Consider the following 15932-nt stretch of genomic DNA (forward strand, 5'->3'; position numbering starts at 1 on the left):
AATCAACTATACTCCAATATAAAATTTTTAAAAATTTATAAAATTTATAAAATTTTATTTTATAAAATGTATAAAATTAAAAAATTTTTTCTTTACATTTACCAAAGGAATTTAAGTTTACCCCAAACCAAACCCAGAGTTACTTCACAATAACTGGCAATTTTCAATTCCTCTAGCCATTGGCAACCTACTCCTTACACAGCCCTCCAGAGGCTTGGGGACTGGAAAATAAGATGATATGAGTTATAAAAATGAAAAGAAATCTAAATTCACAAAGAAAGATTCACAGAGGAGGCATTCCTTATTTGGAAACTTGGAATATGGGTTGGTAGTTATTGATTACTGCAACACCAATTTACAGTATTCTGTGCTATTTAAAAGTGGTATACAGATATATTTATTGGTGTAAGATGTTATTTCAGAGGTCATCTAGCACCTGTGCTTAGCCTTTTGGGCTGCCTGTAACCCCTCCTCATTTCCCTGCCTACCCCTTCCCAGACCCTCTCACCACAGTCCCTCCTAAGCCCTCTTTAGGACTCAGCAGAAACAGACTTGCTCAGATCAAAAGAAGCACCTGTAAAAAAGCCAAGAATTCAGACCATGCTCTCTCACATACATACATATACACAGTCTTTCACACACTATTTAGATTCCAGAACAAGGAGCCCATGTTTCCATGGGGTGGCAGCTGTGCATCTGGCCCAAGTTCAAAGAGCCAACTGTGGATAATTAGGGAGGAAACTGTGCACACCCACCAGCGGAGCCTTGCCAGCATGGGTCCATCACCCCACAACCTTCAGGAGGCTGAGCAGAGAGGGTGCTGAGTTGTGAGGAGGGACAGGAGAGGCTGAAGAATGAGGAGGAGGAAACAAAAGGAGGATGAGTCAGAAAGTACTGGTACAGACATAATGTTGGATAAAAGAAGCCAGACACAGAACAGTACATGCTGCATGATTCCATGTGTCGGATCGAACAGACAAAATTAGTTTATGATGATGGAAGTTAAAATGTGGTTGCCTTTTGCTGGGGTAATAATGGTCTGTATCTTGATCAAGGTGGTAGTTACTCCAGATGTACACTTATGTAAATATGTATCCAGCAGTATATCTATGATCTTGCACCTTACTGTGTAAGTTATACCCAATATAAACATTAAAAAAAAAAAAACTAGGAGTTTACAACTGGGGGTGAGGGCAGAGAGCTAACAAGTAAATTGATTGATGGTTCATACCCCTAGAAAATCTCAGGTACCTCTAAGGGTAAAAATGTAGATAAACCTGAAAATAGGTTGATTGGTTTGAAGCTGGCAGAAGAATCCTAGTTCCACAGATAACCTGCCCAACCCCAGCAAAAGATTAAAGATTTACTCTCTGGAGAGAAGGAAGATTCAAGGACAACAGGCACATCTGGGAACAGGTAGATTGAGGGGGAGTCCAGGTACTGAAATGTGAGTCAACAACCTCAGGCTTCCTTCCCCACTCAGCCCTAAGAATGCTGGCAGCCAACCTTACACCTCTCCTGCCACCACCATTGCCATGACCACCAGGCAAAAGAACAGAGATTCCCTTCCAGGGAAATGGGCCAAGAAAAAAGAAAAAAAATCTACCAATACTACAGGTAATCATTGTACTACACAGTTCCAGGTCCCTGTCTGATCAACTTACAGTGAAGCCCCCACTCAACCAGGTCAGACTATACTCACCAGGCCTCCAGAGATCCCTTTATTGTTTTGCTTTTAAATGTGAACAAACAGCTGGGGATTACCAACGTTTGAAGAAATCCTCTAGCATGATGACTAAAGATGACCAATTACAAACCAAATAAAGAGACGCAGAGGAAACAGAGATGAAACAGATAGCAGGAGAAAAGTTTTTTTTAAAACTGTAATTAAGGGCTTCCCTGGTGGCGCAGTGGTTGAGAATCCGCCTGCCGATGCAGGAGACACGGGTTCGTGCCCTGGTCCGGGAAGATCCCACATGCCGCGGAGCAACTAGGCCCGTGAGCCATGGCCGCTGGGCCTGCGCGTCCGGAGCCTGTGCTCCGCAACGGGAGAGGCCACAACAGTGAGAGGCCCGCATACCGCAAAAAAAAAAAAAAAAAAAAAACAAAACAAAACAAAAAAACTGTAATTAATATCTTAAAGATGATGCATCTATGTAATAAAAAATGAGATACCATGAAATGGACCATTCAGAAAATATAAAGAGCTCCTGTATGTTAAAAATATGATGCAAAACTAACTGAAATTAATATTAGTCAGTAAAGTTGAGGAAATCTCCCTAGAAGCCAAACAGAAATACAAAGAAATGGAAATGAGATTTAAGATAAGAAAATTTGGAGAAGCATGCCAGTATCTTCCTATTAGGAGTTCTAGGAACAAATAACAAAACAATTAGAGAAATTATTAAGGAAATAATACCAGAAAATATTGCCAAACTAGAAGAGTCTCCAGATTAAAAGGGTTCCCTGAGTATACAGGACAATCAACAAACAAACAAACAAAAAAGACCCTCACCAAAGCACATTATCATGAAATTTCAGAAACCTGGAAATAAAAATACCTGGAAGAAACACAAAAAAGTCAGACACAAAGGACTGGAAATCATAATGGAATTGAACTTAGTAGCAACACTGGAGGTTAGAAGACAAGGGGAAAATGTCTTGAAAATTCAGACAGAAAATGATTTCAAACGTAGAATTTTATTCCCAAACTGTTACTCAAAAGTAAGAGTAGAGAGCTTCCCTGGTAGCTCAGTGGTTAAGAATGCTCCTGCCTATGCAGGGGACACAGGTTCAAGCCCTGGTCCAGGAAGATCCCACATGCTGCAAAGCAACTAAGCCCGTGTGCCACAACTACTGAGCCTGCTCTCTAGAGCCCGTGCTCCGTAACAAGAGAAGCCACCCCAACGAGAAGCCCGTGCACCAGGCTCCGGACGCGCAGGCTCAGCAGCCATGGCTCACGGGCCTAGCTGCTCCGCGGCATGTGGGATCTTCCCGGACTGGGGTACGAATCTGTGTCCCCTGCATCGGCAGGCGGACTCTCAACCACTGCGCCACCAGGGAAGCCCAACATAAATAAATTTTTTTTAATTGAGAGTAGAATATAAGCATCTGCAGAAATGCAAGATCTCAAATTTTTTTCACCTATCTCAGCTATTGGCGCAGTGCTTTCTAAACTTTAACGTGCATGGGAATCACCTGGGGATCTTGTTAAAATGCAGATTCTGATTCAGTATGTCTGTTGTGGGGCCTGAGATTCAGCATCTCTAACAAGTTCTCAGGTGATGCCAATGCTACTGGTTTATGGACCACACTTTGGGAAGTAAGTGTCCCATCAAAATGAAAAAACAGGGCTTCCCTGGTGGCGCAGTGGTTGAGAGTCCGACTGCCGATGCAGGGGACACGGGTTCGTGCCCTGGTCCGGGAGGATCCCACATGCCGCGGAGCGGCTGGGCCCGTGAGCCATGGCCGCTGAGCCTGCGCGTCCGGAGCCTGTGCTCCGCAACGGGAGAGGCCACAACAGTGAGAAGCCCGCGTACCGCAAAAAAAAAAAGAAAGAAAGAAAGAAAGAAAAAAACCAAGATAGAGCAAGGAAGAAGATCCAGGAAATTAAGGATCCAACATAAAAGTCAAAGGGAATATCCAGAAAGACGCTGAAGGGAAATTTCAGGACATTAAACTGAAGGGCAACCAGTCCAAATTGGGACATCAAAGAAGTATCAAAAGGAGGAGGAGGTTGTAAAGGAGAAAATAATGAAACTGATGATGACCTGACATATTGAGAGAAGACTTATGCTGCTGGTGGAGAGTTTGAGGACAAATTACACTAAGCAAATGAAAAAGTGAGGCAAGCATACCTCCAAAGAAAACTAAAACTTAAGAATAAAAGAAATGTAATCATATACTGTACAATCACAATACTGTAAACAATAAATATTGACCAAAAATTATAACAATATTGGGAAGTTGAGGGAAGGTAGGATAAATGAACTGAGCCCTCATCTTCCATGGTAGGCAGTCATAAAAAAATCAAGAAATAATAGTATAAGCAGGTTGTTTAGGAATATGGAGGTAAATACCTAAAGAAACAGCTAATAGAGTTCAAAGCAGTTGCCTGCTGAGTAGGTAGGAGTGGGTAGGGAATTAATGCTTTTTTATTATAAGCTTTGTAAAACTGATTGATTTTTTAAAAACTAAGTACATGGATAACTTTGATCAAAATCAAAATAAAGAAAATTGTTTGAAAACATGGACACATTGTCATTAGTAAACCACTTACAATACACATCACAGCTTATTGCCACTCCCCAGAGTTTCAGGACTCACTGCTGCAAAGCACAGCTCAGAGGCAATTCATTCTCTTTAGATGCTCAGTTCCAGGAGAGGCCACATGGGCAGGAGATATTTGTGGGTACAGCGATAGCAAGCTCCAGAGATGGTTTTGAAATTTCCTGACATCCAAAAATACACCCAACAGTTTCCTCAATAAGGTAACACTATGCTGTGCCTACTATTTCCAAAAGAGAAACTTTTACCTCCTGGGTTTCCTATTTCAATAAGTAGCAGCAGTGTCCACCCAGCTGCCCAATAGATTAGTCAGGATTTTTTTCAGTTGCAAGTATGAGAAACTAAACTCCAACTGGCTTAAGCAGAAAAGCAATTCATGAGTCCCAGGAAGCCCATGGAAAGCACTGGGAAAAGCCCAGTTTCCAATCCTACCTTCAATATTGACCACTGTGCAACTTGGACAAGATACTTAAATCACTTATAAAATGGGAGTGATAATAGTATTGTTGTGAATATGAAATGAGTTAACATTTTAAAGTACTTTGGATAGTACCTGGTGCATAGCTAATGCTCAATAGATATTAGCTATTACTGTTACAAGCTGTTATGCAGGAATCACAACAAATCTGGAGGACAAATAAAAATATTCATCCTGGATATATTGTAGTGTAACTGCAGAACACCAAAGATAAAGAACAAAAGATAAAAGCCCTCAGGAAAGAGAGATAAGTTGCCTACAACTAGGCAGTTAGGCTGGAGTGGGCTTTTCAATAGCAGTAATAGAAGCCAGAAGAAAGTAAAATACCTTCAAACCACTGAGAGAAAAAACTGCCAAATGAGAATTTTAACTCAGCTAAACTATTATTTGAGACTCAGTATTAAATGAAGAACTCATCAGATCAAAATCAACTGAACCACGAACAATCCTCACCAAGCTCTTCTAAAGATTTACTCCAGGAAGAAGGAAAAAGAACAAAGGATGAAATGCAAGAAGCACTGCTGGGAAAATAAGTTAGTAAACATAAGGTAAACTAAAATATTGACTATAAAAATAATAATCATGATGATGACTAATGTAAGGAATAAAAACGAAGTAAAACACAGAACAATGACAAGTGAAATAGGAAGATGTGACTGGAGCTAAAACATTCTGAGGACCTTGGTATTGTTCGGGAGGAGAGTAAAGAAATTAATTAACTTTAAACTTTGTGAATTTAAGTAAACAGGTTAAAATTGGGGGATACCTACAAAAAGAACAAAAATAGAGCATATAAACCCCCAAACAATAGAGAGGGAGAAAAAAAAGAATCAAAAAGAATTCAGGAAAACTTAGAAAAAGAAGAGTGAACAGAAGGCACAAAATAAGATAGTAGTAATGGATCCAAATATTTCAAAAATCATGATAAATATTAATGGACTAAATTCTTCAATTTAAAAGCATAAATTTACTTTTCTGTATGATTGCAGTTTATCACAATAAAATATTTTTAAAAGGGAGAGTGTCAGTCTAGAGTTTCTTAAAAAACCACCTATGGCTGTTTTCAAGGGTACACTGAAAACGTAACACAAAAAAGTTAAAAATAAGAGACTAGAAAAAGCTATACGAGGCAAACACTAATCATAAGAAAACTGGTATACATATAGATAAAAGAAACTTTAATGTAAAAGTCACTAGGGATAAAGATAATTGCTTTGTAAAGATAAAAGGAATAATTCACCAGGAAGATATGACAGTCTGAAACTTGCATGTACCTAAATAACATGCCTGAAAATATTCTTAGAAAAACTTGACAAAATTACAAGGATATTGATAAATCCACAATCACATCTCTTTCACTAATAGGTAAGTAAAATACACAAAATATTATTAAGAATATAGAAGATTTGAGGGCTTCCCTGGTGGCGCAGTGGTTAAGAATCCTCCTGCCAATTCAGGGGACATGGGTTCGAGCCCTGGTCTGGGAAGATCCCACATGCCGTGGAGCAACTAAGCCCGTGAGCCACAACTACTGAGCCCACGTGTCACAACTAATGAAGTCCACGCACCTAGAGCCCGTGCTCCGCAACAAGAGAAGCTACCGCAATGAGAAGCCCATGTACCACGATGAAGAGTAGCCCCAGCTTGCCGCAACTGGAGAAAGCCCATGAGCAGCAACGAAGACCCAACGCAGCCAAATATAATAAATAAATAAATTAATTAATTAAAAGTTTTTTAAAATGAACAGACTCTTTAAAAAATAGAATATAGAAGATTTGAATAACAAAGTTAACAAGCTTCATCTACTGGACATATATAGACCCCTACCTCCACTACATTTAAGGAATGTATGTTCTTCTGAAGCACAATGGAAAATTTACAAACACTGATCATTAATGAGGCTTTATGGTAAGTCTCAAAATTTTAAAGACATAGTGTAACAGAGAAGAACAAACCTGACTTCATACTGGATCTATTTCTTTAGCTCTAGCTGCCTGTGTTTAGTCATGCTGGCTCTGCATCTTTGTAAAAGAATGTTGCCTATAGCCTGAAATACACATGATAGCCCTTTCTCAAGGCTCTGCCTGCCAGGCTTGACCTTTAAACACTTTTCATTAATATAGAGATAAAAATTTGCAGGGCTTCCCTGGTGGCGCAGTGGTTGAGAGTCCGCCTGCTGATGCAGGGGACACGGGTTTGTGCCCCGGTGCGGGAAGATCCCACATGCCGCGGAGCGGCTGGGCCCGTGAGCCATGGCCACTGAGCCTGCGCGTCCGGAGCCTATTCTTCGCAACGGGAGAGGCCACAACAGTGAGAGGCCCGCGAACCGAAAAAAAAAAAAAAAGAAAGAAAAAAAAAATTTGCAGAACATGCCTTTAAAATTCTATGATTTGGGCTTCCCTGGTGGCGCAGTGGTTAAGAATCCACCTGCCAATGCAGGAGACATGGGTTGGAGCCCTGGTCCGGGAAGATCCCACATGCCTCCAAGCAACTAAGCCTGTGAGCCACAACTACTGAGCCTGCGCTCTAGAGCCTTTGAGCCACAGCTACTGAAGCCCGTGTGCCTAGAGCCCGTGCTCCACAACAAGAGAAGCCACTGCAATGAAGAGAAGCTCCTGCTTGCCGCAACTAGAGAAAGCCACGCACAGCAACAAAGACCCAATGCAGCCAAAAATAAATAAATATATTTTTAAAAAATCTATGATTTGAAAATTATATTAAAAAAACACATTCCCAAATGGAAACATACAGTAAACTTATTTTTAAAAACCTTACTTTTTAGGGCTTCCCCGGTGGCGCAGTGGTTGGGAGTCCGCCTGCCGATGCGGGGGACACGGGTTCGTGCCCTGGTCCGGGAGGATCCCACATGCCGCGGAGCGGCTGGGCCCGTGAGCCATGGCCGCTGGGCCTGTGCGTCCGGGGCCTGTGCTCCGCGATGGGAGAGGCCACGGCAGTGGGAGGCCCGCATACCGCAAAAAAAAAAAAAAAAAAAAAAACACCTTACTTTTTAGAACAGAAAAACTGTGAAGACAATACAGAGTGTTCATATACCATGTGCCCAGTTTTCCCTGTTATCAACAGCTTACATTTGTGCAGTACATTTGTTACAATTAATTAACAATGTTGACACCTTATTGTTAACAAAATCCATACTTTATTCAGACTTCCTTGATTTTTACCTAATGTCTTTTTTCTGTTTCAAGATTTCATCTGAGATACCACATTACATTTAATAGTCATGTCTCCTTAGCCTCCTCTTGGCTGTGACAGTTTCTCAGACTTTCCTTGGTTTTGACGACCCTGACAGTTTTGAGGAGTACTGGTCAGGTATTTTGTAGAATGTCCCTCTATTGAGATCTGCCTGATGTTTTTCTTATGATTAGACTAGGGTTATGGCTTTGGGGGAGAAACATTGCAGAGGCAAAGTACCATTTTCCTCACATCACATGAAGGGTTAATACTATCAAGATGCCTCATCATTGTTGCTGTTGACCTTGATCACCTTGCTGAGATAATGTTTGTCTATCTTCTCTATTGTAATTTACTTTATTCCCACTTTTCATACTGTCCTTTTTGGAACTAAGTCACTAAGCATAGCCCACACTTAAGAAGTGGGAGTTACATTCCATCTCCTTTAGAGGGGAGTATCTATATAAATCATTTGGAATTCTTCTGCACTGAAGATTGATTTGCCTCTCTCCCTCACTGACTTATTTATTTACACCTGTGTGAACTTATGGATATTTATTTATGCTCTGGGTTATAAATACTATGTTAGTTATTTTGTTGCTCAAATTTATATGTATATGTAATATATATTAAAAATATTACATATATATAAACCTGTGTGTATATATTATATATTAATACATATTAATCCATGTATGTACACATATCCATAATTATTTCTACATGTATCTATCAGTATCTATATTAAGTTAAACATAAGTTCATACTCATAGAGTCTCTAGCTCGAACCCAGTACCTTGTGCTTCATTCTTGTCATCTGGTATTTTGTAAAAAATGAATTAATAATTAAAAATCTAACAGCAACAAAAATAAAACTCAAGACCCAGATTGTTTGATGGCAAGTCTTATCAAGAATTCAAGGAATAGACACAATTTTAAAAGTGCATTTTGAAAGGCACCAAGGCACCACAAAACAAAAAAAAACCCAAAATAGGAAAGACGTTCCTAGATAGAAAGACTCCGTATCTAAAAATGTCAATTCTTTCCAGAAATAACCTATACATTTAATGACATTCCGGATGAAATACCAGAAGGGTTTTCAATGAAATTTGACAAGCTGAATCTAAAATATATACATAGAAGGTCAACAAACAATAATAGCCAAGACAATTCTAAAGAAGAACAGGAAGGGGATTTGCTTTACTATAAATTAATTATAGCTGAGTCTTGGTGCAGGCGTAGACAACTGGACAAATACAACAGATTATGGTGCCCAGAAACAGATCCACACATATTTGGAAAATTGTTAGATGAGAAAATTGGCAGTATAGATCAGAGGGGAGAGAACTGTTCATTCAATGGTGCTGGCAAAAACATAATTTAGGTCTTATATTTAAAAGTAAAGAGTTTGATATTTACAACATCAGAATAAAAAGGGATTTCTTAAACAAGAAACAAAAACCACAGACCATAAAGGAAAACAATCATATACTCAAATACATTAAAATGTAATTAAAATACAAAACTTCTTTTAAATAAAAGACACCTTCCAAAGTTGAAAAAATAAGCTACAGACTGAGGGAAGATATTTGCAATATATTTAGCCAAAAAAGTATTGGAATAAAAAAAAATCTTTATACATTAACAAATCAGTCAGAAAAAAACAAAGAACTGAATAGAGAAAATGGGCAGAGTATATAAACAGGCACATCACAGAAGAGCAAACGAGAATAGCCAAGAAACACACAAAAAATACGTTCAGCTTCTCTAGGATTCAGGGAAATGCAAATTAAATTCACAGTAAGATACTACTTCATACACATCAGATTTGCAAACATTCAAAAATCCAACAAGATTTTTAAATGATGAAGTAAATTAAGCATTTTTCCTTCTCCCCTTGGAAGTCTTCCAAAAGCAACATGAGAAAATAATAACAGAAACACAAACTCCACCTCTGATAAAACCAAAAGACATTTGAATCCCAACCCACAAAATATCTGGAAGGACTGCCAAAAGCAATGAAGATCAAGCAGTAGGGTCAGGTAGAGAAGCAAGGGGCGATGCCTGAGCTCAGAGACAGTTCAGAGTGTACATACCAAGGTGCAGAACACACCCTGAATTGCAGAGCCAAAATAAGGAATGGGGTGCATGGGCTTGTGGCAGGAACTTCCCTGGGATTGGTTTAGTTATAAGAAATATAGGAGGTAGGGCTGATTGATAAATCCCAGAGACAAGTCCCTTGAACATGAAGCTGAGTATTCTAACACTTGAGCCGACCCACAGCTGCCTATCTCCTTTGGCTGCATAATGGTGAAGTAAAGGAACTCATGCTCACTATCCTAAGACATAAAGATGGTTCCTATTGGGGCACTAGTTGCTCAGGCCTCTCCTTGAGCCTTGAGACTAACTTTCTGTAAATAGTTTGGAGGCTGGCAAGTCCACAAACTGCAGAGTGGAGACCCAAGAGAGCCAATGATGCTCATGAAGTCTGAGGCAGCTGGCTGAAGAATTCCCTCTCACTTGCAGAAGCCATTCTCTTTGTTCTAGCCGGGCCTTCAACTGATTGGATGAGGCCCACCCACATTATGAAGGACAATCTGCTTTACTCAAATTTAAATGCTAATCTCATCCAAAAACACTCTCCAAGTTGACACATAAAATTAACCATCACAGTGTCTAGGGTTTGGTTCCTTAGAAGCAGAGCCTGAGGCAGGGATTTGATGCACTTGTTTTATAGAGGAAAACCTCTCAGGAGACTGGCAGTGAGGGGAATCAGGGCAGGAAAAGTAGCTAAACAAAAATGTGCTCTAAACTGCAGTCTAGCTTCAGGACGATCCTTTGGAGACTTCTGCAGCACAAATGACACCAGATTGCTTCCATTTTGAAGCAAGGGGCCTGGTTCTCTGAACTTCTGTGTCTGTTGGGTGTTGACTGTGGGCTACCCCAGAGTTGGGGGTATGAGTGAGAACATCACTTCCTTGGGTGGCTGGTTAATTTTATGCATTAACTTGGCCGGGCTATGGTGCCCACTTGTTTGGTCAAACGCTAGTTTAGATGTTGATATGAAGATATTTTGTAGATGTAACTAATTTATAATAAGTTGACTTTGAATAAAGGAGTATTGTGGGTGGGCCTCATTGAATCAGTTGAAGAGCAAGAGCTGAGTTTTCCCAAAGAAGCAGGAATTCTGCCCAAGACTGGAACATCAACTCTTGCCTGAGTTTCCAGCCTAATGGCCTCTCTACAAACTTCAGACTTGTCAGACCCCACAATCACATGCGCCAATTTCCAGCTCCCCTCCTCCTGCCACCCTCTCCAACTGGTGTTGTTTCTCTGGAGAAGCCTCACTGACACAGCAGGTAAGGGGGCTTTTATTCAGCCAAAGGTAAATCTCTGCAGGAGTTACCTGTGATCCATTAGCAACTAACCATTCCAGCAGCTGGAGGATGGGTGCACTGGTCTGATAAAGAGAATCTGAGTAGGGCACCAATAGCATCCACTACAGTCCATCTCCTGCACCACTCAGATCCACTTGCTTCCCACAGTGAATTCACTCAATACAGGAACAGCTTTTCCAGGATTCTGGTCGGTCACAATTTCTGGGGACACATACAAGAGAAGAGTTAGTGGAATACAGCTTGTGCTGCTACAATTGGTCCCAAATCTGTAGCTGATACTGTCATCTTCCCCTTCCACCCCCCATTCTAGGTTCTCCTCCCCCTGAGCCAGCACTTTTGCTGGTCCAAGCAGCTCTCATGGTGGGGTGTCCCAGACCCTCATCCCTGAGGGATCTGGAGTTTGGGTTACCACGCTATTATCAGACCATGGTTGCTTTAATTGCCCATTTTACAGTTAAAACTTTGTATGAGAAAATCAAGGATCATCTGATGCCAAACATATTCCTCCCTGCTCTCGTTCTATAGCAGCAGCTCTAGCTCCTGATGATCAGAATCAATTACCCCTACCAGTATGGTAAGTAATTCCTTTCTTTGCCTGCTGGTCTATCAGCAAGAGGATCCCAAAGTGACAAGGCAGCAGCCATAGTTTTAAGTTTAGTGTGACTCACTGTGTTCCCATATAGAAGCTCCCTGGCCTGGGAGAGCTGGGAAGAGCAGCCCAGGGAGGGGTGTGGCTGTACCCAGCACAGATTGGGTTAAATCTCCAGCCCTTAGAGGGACAGAGTGTGGTCCTCAAAGTCTCTGGCAGCCTCCTTCACCCCTAACCCCCACTGTATCAGGGAGCCTTGAGGTCCGCAGCATGGTACTGTGGTCCCATGGGTACAAGAAGCTGTCAAAGTCCTTCCCCTGGGACACCATGTGGGAAAAAGAACAATGTGAGGAGAAGTCAAAAGAGTTTACTGCCCTGGACACCTACCTCAGGGAGAAGAGGAGGAGGTTAGGAGCAAGTCACAGAAGTCCCCCAAGAGGCCTCCAGGTTGGGCCCAGGCTGGCCTTCATGTTTGGAACTGGAAATACCCGGGGGCTGGTCCTCACCTGAGAATCCAAGGCGTCCATTGCTGTCTATCTTCCTTTCCCAGGAGTAAGGAGAATGTCATTGGTTCTATGGTCCATCATTATAACCACTCACTGACATCCACTCTTAACCCATTTGCCCATCTCTTTCTTCATTACACTCACTGGGGAACACTCAATCCTAGTGGAATCCAACTCTTGGACCACTTGGCACCTGCACTCACTTTAACCCCATGACCAGGAGCCTCAAGTCCCTGTGTTGCCCAGCAGGCCTAGTCCTCATCCTTAGTTCATTCCCCTCTGCCACTCCAATAACTTGGTCATACTTTCTCCACCATCCATAAACCTCTAAAACCTCCTCCAAACTCTCAGCTGATGACCTTGATTCCTATTCCTAATTGCTTCTGTTATCTGTACTGTCTCCAATTTTTCTCCTCTTGTTTTCTTGAACCAGTCAGGTTTCTCTCCCACTGCTCTACCAAACTGCTCTTGTCAAGAACCCCCAGTCAAAGCCCATGGCTAGTCCAGTGATGAGTTCTCAGTCCTCACCTTACTTGACGTCTCAGCAGCATGTGACACAGGTGATGGTGTTCTCTTCCTTGAAATGTTTTCTTCCCCTGGCTTCCTGGATAGCACACTAACCTGGTATTTCTCCTCCTACACCACCCACTCCTTCTCAGTCACCTTGACTGCTTCTTCCTACCTTCCTGACCTCTCCAGACCTACATCAGTCCACACAGCAAACAGGTTCCAAAAGAGTCCTGGATACCCAGCCTACTCTCCAGCTGCTGTTTTTCCCACCCACCCTATTCCTGCAGCCTTGGGCTCCTCCCAGCCCAGAGAAGGGTACCTGCACAAGGGTGATGTCCTCTGGAGAAGCTGGAAACATCAGGACCTCAGGCTGGTGTAGGCTATGGCAGCAAGTCCCTGGCCATGCTGTCCCGCAGTGAAAGGGGATCTTGGGTCCTGGGGCCACACGCTGCCTCTCACCCCTGAATTCCCTAGGGTCAGCCTGACCCCCTGGCAAGCCTTCTTTGGGAGTTCTGATGGGAAGCTGCTTGTCCAGACACAGTTCAGGACTAGATTCCCAAAACCGGGCAGTAGTCTAGGAATGAGAGAAGGAGCCTCCAGATAGTGGCACTGTCACATGCAGACCCCATCACATGCAGGCCCCTCCATAGGAGCATATGGGGCATCAGGGGGACCTGAGAAGGCAGCCTGCCTGCAGTAGTTCTTGCTCAGAGGAAGGCACAGATCAGGAAAGGGGGGTGCAAAGGAGGCATCTAGGCTAAGGTCATCAGGGGCTTCCAATGAGCGTGAAACTTTGCAGGTACCCCTGGGAGCCACTTGCCAGCCTGGTGAGGGCAGGGAAAGGGGCTTGTGTGAAGGCTGTGGCCTCAGCTGTTGATCCCAGCAGGTAATGCAAGAATGTCATGTCTGAGGAAGGCCAGGTGGTCTCTTAAGCTTGTACTTCCCACCCCTTCATGTTACAGTACTCCTATGCTGCCACGTCACTGACCTGAATCATTAGGGTAAATGGACAAGTCTACAGGGAGCTGGAGGAGGATGGCCAAGAGAGCTCCTAATGTCCCAGGCCCTTCCAGGCACCTTGAGGGCTGAGGAACTCGATGTCTCATTCAGGAATATCAGAGAACAGCAGCCACTGGCTGGGAAGACCAGCCCTCGGCTACTGGTTCACTCTGCCCCGCCCCTCCCGCCCTTGCTCCCTGGATGGTGGCAGTAACAATCCCACAGGGATGGGGTCTTAAATCTGCCCAGCTTAGCAAGGCAAGGATCTGTTAGGAGATCAGGGCTCCACCCTCTGGGTGGCTCCCACACTGAGGGCTTTTTCCTCACCTCTTGGATGTCAGCCAGCACCACCAGAAACCTCTAGTACAGCTAATTAAAAAAGAGCACACACACGTGCACACAGGGACACACGAAGATGGACCACCTCCTACCAGGCCAGGAGGAAGGAGGGAGAAGGGGAAGATTCATGGAGCAAAGACAAGGAGTGAGTCCTATCAAATGTCCCCAGAAGGCCAGGTCCTTCCCCTGGCCTAGGGGAGGGTTGGGGCCTAAGGACAGGTCACTCTGGCCAGCATCACCAGCCAGCCCTACCCCCAGCAAGGTGGCAGCAACAAGCCCAGGTCTGAGCCAGGTTGCTCTGAATGTACCTGGCAGGACGCGGGGAGCGATGAGGACCAAATCATTTAGGACCAGCCAAGAGGTCACTTCTCTGCAACTCAGAGCCATCAACACCCCTTAGAAAAGAGCAACCAGCAAGTACTGAGAGCACGCAGCCACTGTGCTCAGCGTGTCACACGACTTGTCTCATTTCACCCTCATGGCTCCCTGTAAGTGGCCTCTGAGAACCATAGTGAGGCCAGCAGCTCTCAGACCAAGAGACTCCTTACCCTTGCAAGTGTCAGAGTCAACTTGTCCCATGGAAGAGTGGACCTCAGTTCTGATTGATGGTGCATTGGGGGACTAAAAAATATATTGGTGATCAAAAAACTCAGATATTGTTAACAGAATGATATGGAACAATGATACCTAACTTTTTCTATTATTTAGGATATGCAGTTGCTGATTTAACCTAAGTTATTTCTTAAAAAGGCAAATTCAGAAAATTTACTGTGTAAGTGAAAATTGCTAATTTTTAAAAAATGCTGAGAAGTGATCTCAGCCTGTCCTCTGTCTTTCATCTTGAAACTGGAATTCTCCTTTGTAATATTTTACTTACCCCCCCACAGAACCAAACCCATCAGATATAAATATAGATTAATAAATTCATAACATCACTTCAAGGCTCTGAAGTTCTCTGGAACTGCATCCCTTCAGCCTCCTCCCCAAGTCCCACACTGCCACCTGAAGGTCACCACGCCACTGCATGGCCAATGACCTGACCAGGAGCCGTCACAGCCCAGAGCTTGTACACAACCCTCTCAGACATGAGATGACGATCAAGAATTACCAAATATATAAAGAAGGTAAAGCCCATGAAGGAGAGGCAACAATGAACCTACCCCAAGGAAACTGTTCACGTAACAATCAGGAAAATACCATGATATGCACATATTAACACCATCTGAGGGAAGTGGTGAAGCATTTCCACGCAATGAAAACAAGTAGTTTTGGAAGATCCTATTAAGGATCTTAAACAGGGAAATGTGACAGTCAAAAGTTAAACAAAAACCCCCAAAAGATGGATAGAGAAGCAGGCTGGACACAGGTGGAATATATATTTGTGAACCAAAAAGTCATGCAAAGAAAATCCCCAGAATGCAGCACAAGTGAAAAAAGTAGAATGTGTAAAAGGAAAGTTTAGGGATACAGAGGATCGATTCATACATTTCAATATCCATTTAATAGGAATCCACAAAGAAAGAATGAAGAAGAGTAGTGTTTTGATACAACTGGTAGATAATTTCTTAGAGCTTCAAAAAGACATGAATCTCGAAATCGAAAGAGGTCACTGATTGTTTTTAAGTTCCCACTTTAGA

The sequence above is a fragment of the Kogia breviceps genome, chromosome 3 (assembly GCF_026419965.1).
Source record: "Kogia breviceps isolate mKogBre1 chromosome 3, mKogBre1 haplotype 1, whole genome shotgun sequence".
Classification (NCBI taxonomy): Eukaryota; Metazoa; Chordata; class Mammalia; order Artiodactyla; family Physeteridae; genus Kogia; species Kogia breviceps.